The sequence below is a fragment of the Dermacentor silvarum genome, chromosome 7 (assembly GCF_013339745.2).
Source record: "Dermacentor silvarum isolate Dsil-2018 chromosome 7, BIME_Dsil_1.4, whole genome shotgun sequence".
Taxonomy (NCBI): domain Eukaryota; kingdom Metazoa; phylum Arthropoda; class Arachnida; order Ixodida; family Ixodidae; genus Dermacentor; species Dermacentor silvarum.
In genome coordinates, this window is record NC_051160.1 from 179162911 (window position 1) to 179178061 (window position 15151).

General features: G+C 48.7%; 1 protein-coding gene across 1 annotated transcript in view; it reads right to left on the bottom strand.

Annotated features, from left to right (window-relative positions):
* LOC119459367 (trafficking protein particle complex subunit 9-like) overlaps window positions 1-15151 on the bottom strand; it is a gene marked incomplete at its 5' end in the record, with an annotated part of 439675 nt that overhangs the window by 110825 nt on the left and 313699 nt on the right. The window lies entirely within an intron of this gene.

Consider the following 15151-nt stretch of genomic DNA (forward strand, 5'->3'; position numbering starts at 1 on the left):
CTAGACAGCGAAGAATCATATTACCAGCAAGCAATCTTTGCCGAGCAACCAATATTCACTGAGCAACCTGGGCCTATGGTCAGCTCTGAGGTCTCAACTGCCAATGACCCTGCTAGCTTTGCGGCTCAGATGAATGTTGATCCACGTCTGGTGCAGGTGCTTGACACTTTCAGCCAAATTATTACAACTACCCCCGGGCGCATGACAATTGCTGAACATCGAATTGACACTGGGACAGCCTACCTGTACGTTGCAAGCTTCGCCCTGTCAATGCCAAAAAACAGGCCATTATGGATAACTGCACCCCTGATCAGAAGGGCGAAGGCGGCGAACCGAGCGGCGGGGCTGCGACGACCAGCGTGGCTGGCTTTTGGAACGACACTGCGCATGCCGAGCTTGCGCCTCGAGCACGCGCTGCGCGTCTTTTATTTTCTCCTTCTTTGACAGCCGGCGCCAAGGCACCAGCTGAGAGCGCCGAACGAAGCACCCCGCAGTTGCAGCGTCGGTGGGCGCTACAGGGCCCCCTGCCCAGACGGAACTTCGAAATGGCGAGGCAGTTGAATCGTGGTTGAAAAGTGTCCGTGGCCAGTCCGAGTCGTCAACATGAAGGCATCGGGTCGCCACCACTACTCAGGCGGGCGGCACTGGGAGCTCCGCAACGGTCTAGGGACTCGCAGAATGGACGCTTTTGGGAGGGGCGCGTCCAGCCGACAATATAATGATCGGCCCATGCGTCTTGAAGGAGGAACGGGGAGGCCTGTGAGGCGAATGGTACGCCGGCGGTACCCGCACGAGCGTTGTCGGCGGCGTATTACGTGCCGCACTGTTACGTGGCGCGTAGGGTGCGCGCACGACCGATGGAGTTGAAGTGCTGGGCGGACCACGACGCGAGCAGTGCAGGTGGACGCGGCGCAGCCTGGCGGGGTACATGGCGACGGAATACGTGGTGAGTGAGCCACGAGCTGACCGGGCAAAGGGGGGTCAAGGCCTGCAGGAGCGTCCGATGGTTCGTTGAGGACGCCTGACATGGGATGCAGTGAGGGTCGCTGAAGGTCGTGGCCCGTGTCCGCGGTGGTGGTAGCCGGCAGAGTCGGAGGCAGTGGGATCGGCGTGATACCGAGCTCGCGCACTGCCTCGGAGACCGGCTCAGCAGACCACGTGGAAGGGTCGGGTGCTGTTGTTGCAGGAGCGATGGCGTTGGAGACAGACCCAATGGCATGCGGCACGGTAGCCGGCGTTGGGTCGGTGATGTCTCCACTGTCGCCTGTCATCGTTGGGGGCGAGAAAGGCGATGACGTGGCCGGTGTCATGGTCGTGACAATACCCTCAGCGACAACATTGTGCATGTACTCGCACGAAAGAGACCCCTGGAGAGAGCCGGAGGCTGGAGACTGTGCGGTAGCGTATCGGGTGGGCGCCGAGACGGTATCAGGGCAAGTTGAGGGAGGAAGGCTTGCCTGATGGGCGCAGGAGCAGACGCGTCTGGTGTTGGCGGTGAAGGCGCTGGCAGAAATGACTCGCGCACCGCGCGGTCTACCTCTGGAAGAGGGTGGTAGACAGCACCGTAGAAGTCCAGGATGGACTGCCGCAGTTCGTCGTACAGGCGCGGGCCAGGCGATGGAACACCGGGGTGGAGCTGGAGAGCAAGCGGGAGGACGTCGAGGAGTACCACGTGCTTGAACTCCTGTATCCATATGTGGTTCAGCTCCAGAGCCGCCTCGAACTGGGCGAACCATGCGCCGACATAGCTGGACGAGAACGGCGGCAATGGCGGGTCGAACTGGGGCTCCGGCCAGGTGAGCTATGGCAGCGTGTCGCTCGGGAAAAGGCGCGCTCTTCCGGGTCACCAATGTAGGAGGGACGTGACGGCGGCTGTACGAGCCTTGCCGTTGTCCCTGATCAGAAGGGCGAAGGTGGCGAACCGAGCGACGGGGCTGCGACGACCAGCGTGGCTGGCTTTTGGAACGACACTGCGTGTGCCGAGCTTGCGCCTCGAGCAAGCACTGCGCGTCTTTTATTTTCACCTTCTTTGACAGCCGGTGCCAAGGCACCAGCTGAGAGCGCCGAACGAAGCGCCCCGCGCTGCGGCGTCGGTGGGCGCTACAAGCTCATACGCCCGAGTACCAGTCAGTGGACGAGTGCTCCTGTTTTGGTCGCAAAAAAGTCTGGTGGCTTCCGCCTCGCCATTGATTATCGGCCACTGAATAGCCGAACAAGGGTGCCTGTTTACCCTATGCCCAGGACTGACTGGCTCTTGGCACAGCTGGGTCAGGCACAATGGTTTTCAAGTTTTGATCTGTCACAAGGCTTTTTCCGAATCCCAGTATGCTAACAGGATATAACTAAAACCGCATTTATCTGCCACCAGGGCACCTTTGAATTCACTAGGATGCCCTTCTTAGTGGCAGGTGGGCCAGCAACCTTCCAAACGTTGATGGACAGAGTTTTGGATGGTATAAATCATGAATTTGCAATGGAATTCCTCGACGACGTCCTGGTGTATTTAGACACTCTGGACAAGCACGTGGAACACATCCAATGTGTACTCGAGCGCATCAGAGCCGCAGGCCTCACCATCAACCCAGACAAGATCCAACTCTGTCACCACTCGCTCAGGTTCCTTGGACATATTATTTCACCTGGGCAGTGTAGACCTGACAAAGGCAAAGTGCTTGCTGTGTTGCACTATCCTCAACCAGCAACAGTCAAACAACTGCAATCTTTCCTTGGCCTGGCGGGGTATTATCGAAGCATAACTGCGAGTCGGCCTAGTTGGAACAGATTCATTTTCTTAAATTTTTGCGCGCAAATAAACAGGGACGAAGAAAAGGAGACACAAGGACGAGCGCTTTCTAACAACTGATGTTTATTATTGAAGAACCACCGGCTTAAATACCCACAGATCTGCGCGATCCTGTCAATAGAACATGTCAAGAGCGCATAAAATAACGCTTGTCATGAAATGCCGCTACGCGGTCAGCATAAAAAGCAGCAATGTTCATAAAACAAGCACAAAAGGCGAAAACGCGTTAAAGATATGATGACAGCAGCGAATTCTCTTTATCTAACAATGAAACAGAAGGATGACTGATGCATTTTTCTTTTAGTTTTTCAATCCAGTGAGCTTCCACAATTTCTCTCGCGGTTTGATTTCTATGCCTAAGCAAAATGGCGGTGCTTTCAAGAAAAGGTGAGCACACGGGGATTCAGCATAGATGTTCAAGACCTCTATTATTCCTTGCCGCATGGGCCCTTAATGCGCAGTGTTCATGATTGCATAACAAATGAGAATGACGAGGTGTCATTTCGCAACACGTGCGGGATGACTGTTGAGTCCTTTCTTGAACTTCTGCATTTTTATTTAGCTAATACACACGTAGGATTCTGTGATTAAACGTATATACAGGCAGGGGGCGTGTGCATCGGGTCAAAGGTAGCTCCCATCCTTAGTAGCATTTTTCTGGGAAGCATAGACAGAGAGCTGGCAAAAGATTTAGAAGGTGTAGTATATAAGGTATACAGATATGTAGATGACTACTTGATTTTGGGCTGTCATGTAGACAAAGATGTTTTCAGAAATAGGGTAGTAAAATCATTTAATTCTCTGGGCAAGGGCTTGACTTTCACTTCTGAAGTACCAGTAGATAATAAGCTACAGTTTCTAGATGTCAAGTTAGAATTTCTACCAGAACATGTGTGTTGGTCATTCTCGCCCCGAGATGGAAAACCACTAATGAACTATGCCTCTAACCATTCTAGGCTTGTGAAGAATGGTATAGTCATTTCATGTTTCAGGTCAGCGTTGTTGAAATCATGTTATCACACTGTAAACATTGCATTTCTTGAACAAGTCAATCGGTTGAGAAAGGCTGGATACCCGCTCGCTGTGATGCTGGCGTCATGCTCTAGATTAATGAAAAAACTAAAACAGGATAAAGAATCATGCACAAGTAATCAAAGACAGAAAAATTTAGCTTCTAAGGTGTCAGTGATTCCGTATGTTCATGGCCTTTCACACAGACTTAAGAAGGTGGCTGGGAGTTACGAAGTAATAGTGGTGTTTTCAGCAAAAAACAAAATAGGCAGTGTGTGTTCTAAGGTCAAAAGTAAGTTTGAAAGTAAGGATGATGCTAAGAAAGGATGTAGTATAAAACATCCACGTAAGAACCAATTTGTCGATTGCGCGATGAACGTTGTTTATCAGATTCCTTTGACGTGTGGTCATGTGTACGTAGGGCAGACTTCGAGATGCGTTAACACGAGACTAAGGGAACACTTGTCTAGTCTCAAAGGTCGCCCTAGTACGCATTTGGCGATGCATTGTGAAGAACATGCGTGCTCACCTTGTCTTGAAAGCACCGCCATTTTGCTTAGGCATAGAAATCAAACCGCGAGAGAAATTGTGGAAGCTCACTGGATTGAAAAACTAAAAGAAAAATGCATCAGTCATCCTTCTGTTTCATTGTTAGATAAAGAGAATTCGCTGCTGTCATCATATCTTTAACGCGTTTTCGCCTTTTGTGCTTGTTTTATGAACATTGCTGCTTTTTATGCTGACCGCGTAGCGGCATTTCATGACAAGCGTTATTTTATGCGCTCTTGACATATTCTTTTGACAGGATCGCGCAGATCTGTGGGTATTTAAGCCGGTGGTTCTTCAATAATAAACATCAGTTGTTAGAAAGCGCTCGTCCTTGTGTCTCCTTTTCTTCGTCCCTGTTTATTTGCGTGCAAAAATTTAAGAAAATGTATTATCGAAGCTTCATACCTCGATTTTCTCTCACAGCCCACCCCCTCACCAGCCTTTCGAAGAAAGATGCACCCTGGCAGTGGACCAACAAGCAAGAGTGCGCACTCCAGAGTCTGAAGCAGTCGTTGGCCAATGATGCCGTGGTGAACCTGCCTGACCTCAACCAGCCCTTTGTGGTGGAAACAGATGCCAGTGGTATCGGAATAGCTGCTGTGCTACTCCAGGCAAGCCCCGAGGAACTCAGACCCGTGTCGTTCGAAAGCAGGGTACTCACCGAGGCAGAAAAAGAGTACACTGTTCAGGAATGGGAGTGCCTGGCAGTGGTCTGGGCAGTCGATAAATTCAGACCTTACCTCGAATTTACGGAATTCGAAATCCACTGTGACCATTCTTCTCTCTCATGGATGTTTCAAACAAATCAAACCTCACCAAGAGTCATGCGGTGGGTCCTTAGGCTGCAAGGCCTTAACTGCAAGATCAAACACAGGAGAGGACTTGCCAACATTCCAGCAGATGCCCTTAGCAGAGCCCCCTTGAACTTTCCAGACAACCCAAGCCAGACTCTACCCGAAACTCTGTTTCCGATTACCGTTCAAGAGCCTGAGCAACACATTACGTTCGAGATAGTTGCCCCCCTGTCTGTGACAGACGATGTGACTCTCCTTAACGATATAGAATGCCTGATTGAGAAGCAAGGTCGTGATCCACTGTTTGCCAAGCTGAAAAGCGTCATGCAAGGTACAACGCCCCCAGAGAACGACCCACAATCACGCCTAATTAAGGACTCGGCTGCTTCGACATAACTGGAGTCTACTGGGTTGCTCGTTCAGCACAGAGGGAACCAAAAGGTGCCACCAGAGCGCTTGCGGACTCTGGTGCTGACAATGGCACATGACCACCCCACGAGTGCACATGCAGGTTTTTTCAAGACATTTCAGCGTGTCTCTTCTCGTTTCGTATGGCTGGGTATGCGAGCAGATGTATCTAAATATGTCAGATGCTGTAAAGTTTGCCAGCGCTCCAGGGCAAATCGCCAAAAGCCAGCAGGCCTTATGAGCAGCCAGTGGGCCACTGCACCGATGGAGGAACTTAGTGTAGATGTCATCAGACCGTTACCACTCACACCACGGCGCCACCAGTACCTGCTGGTGGTGGTTGACAAGTTCACAAAGTTCATTGAATTGTTTCCTCTAAGAGCTGCTACCAGCCAAAACATTGTTGATTGTATGCGGCAAGTCTTCTGTCGGCATGGAGTACCAGTAGCAATTTCCAGCGACAACGGGCGCCCATTTGTCAGTACGCTTTGGAAGAGCCTCCTGAAGCAATGGGGCATAAAAGACCGTCATACCGTGCCTTACCGCCCCGATGGACAGATGGTAGAACACCATAAGGGTACAGTTAAGGAATGCCTCCGGGCCTACTGCACAAACCACAAGGAGTGAGACTCTCACATCCCCGAAATTGCCTTTGCTCTCCGCACTGCGGAGAGCGTTGTGACAGGCTACACGCCTGCCTTCCTGTGTTATGGTCGAGAGCTGCGCACTCCATGGGAACCACCTGGCACCAAGGACAACGTTGAACCGCCTGCCGCGGCTTACCATGCCTTTTCCGAAGAAGTTCGCCAGTGCCTTGCCCAGGCCTTTGAATTTACTCACGGACAGCAAACTGCCGCTCAGGCGAAACAAAAGGCATATTACGACCACCACAGGCAGCCAGTTACACTGAAACCAGGCGACCTTGTTCTCCTGGACAGCCATACTTTAAGTAATGCAGCAACAGGCGTATCATCGAAGCTCGTACGAAGATGTTCAGGTCCTTATAGGATTACAAGGAATGTCGGTGTTAACGACTTCATGCTGACAGACCCAACGACAGGGTGCCGTCGCGGGATAGCCCATGCCGACCAGCTGACCACGTATTATGAACCCCGACTGGACATGCCTGCGACTGGTTCACGTTCTACGGGGGGGGGGAGACGTGTAAGGACTGTGTGGCGGGGACAACCACCGCAAGGCCGAGAGATGGCGCCACCAGACAGAGCGACATCATCCTCACTGATACGGAGCCGAGAGATGGCGCCACTGACGGAGCGACATCGTGAGCATGGAGAAGGAGTGGTGGGGAGGCCAAGGAGAGGGAATAAAGGGTTGTACTTGTTCGAGACACGATGTGCATGCTTCCTCCCTGACAGCCTTACCGAATACATACAATGAACGCCCATTGCGCGCGGTCGACGTGGTGATGAAGTCCCCCGAACCAGCTTCTTGCGTGAAAGGTACGCAATGCTGAGAGCAGACTATGTGAAATATGTTCTTATAGTGTGGTGTCCGTATAACCAAATGGCGCATAACAGAATGAAGCCTCAATGCAGCGATCGTACGTCGCAGCGACCGACTGCGCCTCTGCATGCATGTCCGCTCACAATGTTTCGCTTTTGCTGCGAGCGCGTTTTTGCACCATACCGTGAGATTTAGGCCGTAGCATATGAACATTTGACAGTACATAAGCAACCATTGTTGCGTGGACGTTATCAGAGCTGTTCAAAAATAATTTCGTTATAACACAAAGAAGACACACGCAAGATACGCAAACAGGAAACCTACAGTCAAACACATGCTATGGGAATGTAATGCCCAACACAAAAACGAATTAAACTCTGAGACCCTATCGCTGAGGTGGGCCAATGCTCTGCGCAGCTCCGACCTTGGCGACCAACTCTCGCCTGTCCAGCAGGCCCGCGAGGCGGCGGTGAGACAAGATCTCGACACCCCGTCGTGGGAGACCTGAGCCCGGGTCACCAAAACTGCAGGACATTTCAATGAAGTTATTACCAACCGACCAATAACTAAGGACTTCGACGCTATATGGCGACTCACGATGTGCCATCGCGACGATTCAATCTTTTTTTTTTTCTTTTCTTCTAAAATCTCGAACGTATCAATATCGTTATTTCTCAAGTTACGTCGCACTGTATGATTATCGGTCTTCTCAACAAGGAAATTCCCGTTGCTTCTTTTTGTTAATCCATCATTCAGGGCGGATGGGCGACTGCATGATTCGCAAAAAATTACCGCTTGCCTGTTAAGTGACTATGGTGCATTTTTTTCGTGAGCTCTCCACTATATCTTAATGAATAGCATTCAAGATTATCACGTGACGCTCCCTCCTGTAGTTTCTTTCCTCCATGCCGGCATGCCAGCCTGCCGCAGAGGAACGATGACGTCAGGATCGCACGCCATTCGAGGGACTTCACGGCGGATGGAAAATTTCCAGTCCTCACGTAACTCGCATTTGTCATGACCCTACCAGCCAATCGTGGTTTTCACTTCAAGGCGCCTGCCGGGGGCACAGGTGAGCCGGGGGCGCAGGTGAGCGTGTGGCAATGAGGCCAAACCAGGCAGCGCAGATGTTGCCACCTCGTCCGCGCCCGAAGATTTCTTCTCGTTCAGGCACCAAACAATTCCAACTGAGACACAGGATGATCTGTCGCGTTACCTGCTATATAGTACCAGTGGACTACCCGCTGTCTCAGATGAAGAAGTTCGAGGGTCTGAGCCAACTTTTCCTCAGGTACAACACGGCAGCACCCTCAAGCACTTCGGTGATACGTCTGTTCAACTTTGCTAACGAAGTGCTGACGAAAAAAACGGGTTCGTCTTGTCGGACGCCAACATTGAGATGCAACTCTTGCTGAGTTCAAAGGGACTTTACTAAGTTGCGAATATGTATTCTGGAGATAATTTTCTCACTCGTACTGCAATATTGAATCCGCATTCATTAAATGCTTATGTGTTGTTCCTTTCGATGCGGTTTCTTGTGCAAGAAATTTCATTATATTGGTGAATCTGAGTAACTTTCTATTTGCACATCTGAAGTGCACTATCCTGAATGCGCATTTGAAGACCGAAGTCGAAAATGCCATATGTGTTGCACTTGTAATAAACGAGCACCAAAATTGCAGTTAGACATGTCTGGAGTATGTCCGGTGCTCCCTGAAAAAATTAATGTAGGAGTGCTTCTTTGGATTATTTTTATCTCCAGATAATTTGCTGCCGGCGATGTTCCAATTCGTATATTATACGTAGTTCGATGCGAGTTTTAAATTTCTCACTTTATATCGCCTCAAGATTATCCGACGCTATATTTGAATTTAAACAAAAATCAAATGGAACATTAATGTAACGACACGTTCCAATACTTAAAGTGTAACCGGAACGCGTTCCTTTCGCATTCAAGGAACTTGTAACGGGAACTCGTTTCAATATTCGTAAGGAACGAGCTTTCGTTCCTGTTTTAGAGGAACGTGTACAACACTAAGTTCGTGACACTTCGAGAAATAATATCTCGAAACTGGTGTCATCCTGGAAATTCATTTCAAGTGAATGCGTCTTGCAAACTCACCAGCTACAATTCATAAATTGCAATGTGTCGTTAAGTAATTAACTAAGAAATTCATTACGGCAGAACCAACAGTGGCATGTGGCTGACCACACATCTGTTTTGCATTGCACAGGGCGTTTTGCGTGGCATCTCTGAATCAACAAACCACGGTGTGCAAGCATGTGGCCAGTGGCAATTCGACGTCGATGACTTGCAGTTTTTCACCACAGTGGAACAACCCTTATCAGCCTACTCATCCTCTGATGACACCCTGCTGGCATGGCGTTATCAGCAAGCTGCAATATATACGAGAAGCCGCACAACTTCATCTTTTGTGGGTACGGCGGAACCAACACTGGCATGTGGCTGACCACGCATCTGTTTTGCATTGCAGAGGTTGGTGCTTTTACGGTTTCTACCATTTCAATCCGTAGTGATGTTCGTGGTATTGTGGTTCTGCCGTGCCTCCAACAGTGCCTTGGTATCATGTACGATAGTTTTCTTGTCTGTAAACTGCCAAGTTGTGGTGACGTAGAAGAGAATCCAGGCCCTACGCAAGAGGAGATGTTCGAGGAATTGCTGGAAGGCCAAAGGGCCATCACTAAAGCATTAAAAGAAATTAAAGCTTTGGTCACCAACAAAGTAAAACTGATTAATGATCTTCAGAATATGACTGAGATTAGGAGTATGTTAACTTCATCGCCTGCTAATCAAGATGAGCAAGTTCAGATTCCTCTTAAGACATTTGAACATGTAGTAAAGTTTCAAGCAATGAAACTAACTGACCTAGAAGACAAAAATAGAAGGTCCAACATAATTATACATGGATTGCCTGAAAGTCCTGAGGAAATAGAAGCTGATCTGAAGGGAAAAGTTGTTTCTGGCATTTTTAAAGATACACTGAGCATGAGCTGCGTGTCGATAGGATGCATTCATAGACTCGGTAGGCAGCGCGGTAAACGACCTGTAATTGTTTATCTGCAAGATTTCAATGAAAAAAAGGAAATATTCAATAATGTGAGGAAACTGAAAGAATCTTCAATATTTATTCAGAATGATTATTCGCAAGCTACGTTAAACAATTGAAAACTACTCTGGGAAAGTGTTAAGGCTGAAAAAGCTCAGGGCAAAAAGGTAACTTTGCTCCATGATAAGCATAAAGTGGATGGTTGTGTGGGATGAATCTAGGGGCAAATGTGTGAAAACAGAAAAACAAGGTAAAGCATAGCAAACAGGAAATCAACGTAGCCAATGTCAAGCATGACAAGGATGCTCAGTATCAAATAGGCAACTGCGCACGATCAGCATAAACGCACGTAGTATACGCAATAACATTGATTCGTTAGAAAGTGCTTTAGTACAACATGATCCACATATCAGTCATTACCGAGAGGTGGCTCCGCGATAAGATAGATGAACACATTTTCCCTGTTCAGTACAAAGAGAGAGAGAGAGAAACGTGAAGGGAAAAGTAGGGAGGTTAACCAAGGACGTGCCCGGTTGGCTACCCTACGCTTGGGGAGAGGGAAGGGGGATAAATAGATAAGGAGCGAGAATATAAAAAAAATCATAAAGAGTCAGTCATTCACACAGCCAGTCGCAGAGAAAGGTCCACTGTCACAAGCATTCATATAGTCCAGTCTCCTTCAAGAAGTGAAGAAGAGCTTTTGTGGCCTTTCGCATGCAAGAATGCGTAGGCCATGGTCCCAGAATCTTTTCCTCTGACAGCACTCTGCTATCTAACATGCTGAATTGAGCTTGAAGAATCTGTCATTGAGCGTCAAAAGCTGGGCAATGACACAGAAGGTGCTCTAGTGTCTCATTGCACCTGCACGAATTGCATGCTGCACTGTTAGCCATTCCTATCAGGAATGAATAGGAATTTGTAAATGCGATGCCCAACCACACGCGACACAGTAAAGTTGCTTCGCTACTGGAGAGTCCAGGTGACAGGTGAAGTCGCAATTTAGGGTCGAGAGAATGCAAGCGTGAGTTGCTGAAACCTGGTGAATTCCATCTTTGAAGTGTGATGTGGCAAGCAAGTGACTGAAGTTGCCGCGCAGCGTCCGTTATTGAGAGCGGTATAGGCACTCGCTGATGTTTTTGATGAGCCGAGCGAGCAGCTTCATCGGCACTGTCATTGCCAACAATTCCGCAGTGGCTCGGCAACCACTGAAATACAATGTTGCGTCCTTTCTCAATCGCGTGGTGATGAGCTTGCCTTATTTCGTACACTAGCTGTTCGTGTAACCCGTGACGTAGGGCAAACTGCAGAGTTTGTAGGGCTGCTTTCGAATCGCAGAAAATGGCCCAACGATTTGGTGGTTGCTGGAGCACGTAATGGATTGCACCTTGAAGAGCCGCAAGTTCTGCTGCTGTCGACGTGGTGTTGTGAGAGTACTTAAATTGCAAAGAGACGGTGCCCGATGGAACAACCACTGCTCTGGTAGAGCTGTTGGAATTGGTGGAACCGTCCGTGTATATATGTATTCAGTCAAGACTCATGTAGGCAAAGCAGGGACAACTGCTTCAGGGCTAAGGGTGACAGGTCTGATTTCTTAGCAATCCCAGGATCTGAGAGGCTCACGTTCAGTACAAAGTATACCGTAAAGATAGGGCTTCAAGAGGAGGTGTTGCTGTACTCATTAAAAACAATGTTGAATCTTCCTTATTGGGTGATATTACTGATATTGAAGGCTTATGTATCAAGCTCTCATGCTGGGGTCATCAATTTATCATGTACGCGTTATATAAACCCCTTGATGTAGCTCCGGATTACTTCAGAAAATTAGAAGCTCATATGTCGCAATAATTGAAATCCAAAATCTTAATCATTGGCGATTTTAACTTACCCGGTGTTGACTGCGATGGACTAAAGGCCCTTGAAAGTTATAACAGTCACGTGAACATTGTTTCTAACATCATGCTAGCACACAACCTAATGCAAGTTGTTCGTGAGCCAACTCGAGAACAGGGAACATGTAAATCGGTTTTAGATTTACTGTTTCTTCCCAGAAATTTTTCTAATTTTACTGCCTCTGTAGAACAGGGACTGTCCGACCATTATCTTGTTAGTGTTTTCTTGTCGCTGAGCTCTCACAGTGAGCAAGCGAAATCATTCTGCTTAGTTAAGGATTATTCACGTGCTGATGACGCAAGCATTTTAGAATACATAGATTGTTGCCTGTTTGATTTCAATGACAATGATGTCGATGTTCTTTGTATCAATTTTGAGATATGTGCCTTAATTGTTTAGATTCATTTGTGCCAAATAAACAAAAAAGAATTCATAAGAAGACGCCATGGATGACGCGTGACCTCATTCAACTGAAACGCAAGCTTAAGCAATTAAAAAAGCGACATGCGCAGTCACCTTCAGTAAGTGCACTGCGTGAGCAGGTAGCGCATGATCTACGAGCAATTAAAGATAATTATTTTCAAATGTTATTGCCAAAATTCATAAAACATGACCCAACAAAGTTCTGGACTTTCATAAGTGAGCAAAAGAAACCTTTCACACTGCTTAAATTTCATGATCACATGATTTCAGACTCAATAAAAATTGCGCAACATTTTAACACATTTTCATAGTGTGTACTCACGAACTATCATGTGCCAATCCACGGCTTCTGCTTCAACATGTGACATATCATTTATATCCTATCCAGGTGTACTGTCACTTTTGTCAAATCTGAATGTCAAAACGTCTTCTGGTTGTGATAATATTCCTAACACTTTTCTCAAGCAATATGCAGAAACTGTCGTGAAATTTCTTGTGTAGAGAGGCGTTCTGGTTTAATTAATGCAGCCCTGAGAGAGTAGAGCACCGCAGCGAGAGGTGGCACAGCTCAGGCAACACAGGCACAAGGCTTCGACCAACTCGTCGTCGTCGTCTTTCTCAAAGCACTTCAGTACAATTATCTCCGCGGAGAAGAAGAGCCGTCCCGGCAACCTACGGGCAGGATAGCACAGGTGGGTCGAAGTAAGGCTTTAGCCACTGAACGTGCACAATTTCACGCCCTCGGCGGCGCTTATCCGAAAGTGGCTCAAGGGGTTCTACCAGGAGACGTTTGATTGACCACAAAGTAGGGACCCTGGTACTTGGAAACGAGTTTGGGTGAAAGTCCAGGGATTGTGGCGCGAACCCAAAGCAAGACTAGTGAGTCAGGGGCATAGGGTGCAGGAGAGGCGGGAATATCCCGATGGTGCTTTTGTCGCTGCTGGTCTCCCAAAGTAAATGTGCAGGCGAGCTAACGGTACTCTTTCGTGTGTGCAGCAGCTTCGGAGAGGGCAGTAGATTCCGGCGTGTCAGGGTGATACGGAAGGATGGTGTCCATTGTGCAGGAAGGCTCGCGTCCGTAAAAAAAAAAAGAACGGGAAAAATTCCTAAGTGGTCTGTGTGGCGGTGTTGTAAGCATACGTCACGAAGGGTAGAACACGGTCCAAACTGGTGTGGTCAGATGCGACGTACGTGGATAACATGCCAACAAGAGTATGATTAAAGCGCTCGGTCATCCCATTAGTCTGCGGGTGGTATGCACTAGTGGTGCGGTGAATTACATGGCATTCCTTAAGTAGGGCTTCTATAACGTCACAGAGAAAGACACGGCCTGTGTCACTCAGCAATTCTCTGGGGGCTCCATGGTGAAGTATGATGTTACGCAGAAGGAACCATGCAACATCACGTGCAGATGCGTTGGGCAGAGGCGAAGTTTCCGCGTAGCGCGTAAGATGGTCTATTGCCACAATCACCCAGCGGTTGCCGTCTGAAGTACTCGGCAGGGGCACGTAAAGATCAAATTCTGACGAGGTCAAAGGCGCGTCCTGGGCAAGGCAATGGTTGCAATGGAGCAGCTGAGGAATGAGGGGTATTCTTGTGGCGTTGGCCAGCGAGGCAGGAGCGCACATATCGGCGGACGAATCGGTACATTCCGCGCCAGTAATAACGGAGTCGCAGGCGCGCATATGATTTTAGTACTCCTGCGTGCACGCATTATGGGTCATCATGAAATGCTGCACATATTTCCAAATGTAGATGTCGTTGGACCACGAGTAACCATTTGCGGCCATCCGAGAGGTAGTTACAGTGATATAGGAGTCCGTCACGAACAGCGAAGTGGTGTGTTTGGCGATGCAGTGTACAGTAAGAAGAAGGCGCTGATGGGTTGGACAGAAAAGTCAGCATAGAGACAATCCATCGATCCTTCTGCTGCTCCAAAAGCAAGTCCGTGGCGGTAAGGGAGGACTCGCATATTGGTACCTTCGAATAATTGGGCCGGCCTGATACAGGGGAGCGGGACAGGGCATCCGCGTCTGAACGTTTACAGCCAGAGCAGTACAGCACTCGAATGTCGTACTCTTGGAGGTCCGCCCATTGAGCGAGGCGACCTGAACAATCTTTTAAGGACGACAGCCAGCAGAGGGCATGATGGTCAGTTATGACATCGAATGGGCGGCCGTAGAGGTAAGGGTGGAATTTAGTTATGGCCGAAATGATAGCCACGCATTCTTTTCCTGTGACGGAATAGTTGGCTTCTGCTGTGCGCGGGTGGCGTAGGCAACGACGTATTCATCAAAGCCAGTCTTTCGTTGCGCAAGAACAGTGCCAATGCCGACACCACTAGCATCCGTGTGTATTCTGTCAGTGCGCATGGCTCGAAATGACGGAGAAATGGGGGTGAGGTTAGAAATCGACGCAGCGTCGCGAATGCGGCATTGCAAAGTGGCGACCAGGCCGAGAAGTCGTGGTTACCCGCGAGAAGCTGCGACAAAGGCGCTATTATGATGGCGAAGTTGCGGATGAAATGGCGAAGGTATGAGCACAATCCGATGAAGCTGCGGAGTTCTTTTGTGGTCTTTGGTCGTGCGAATTCGGCGACTTCTTGGAGTTTGATAGGATCTGGAAGCACACCATCTTTTGAAACGTGTCCAAGGATGACTAGCTGTCAGGCAGCGAAGCGACACTTCTTGATGTTGAGCTAGAGTCCAGCATCGGTGACGGAAGTGAGGACGCATTCAAGT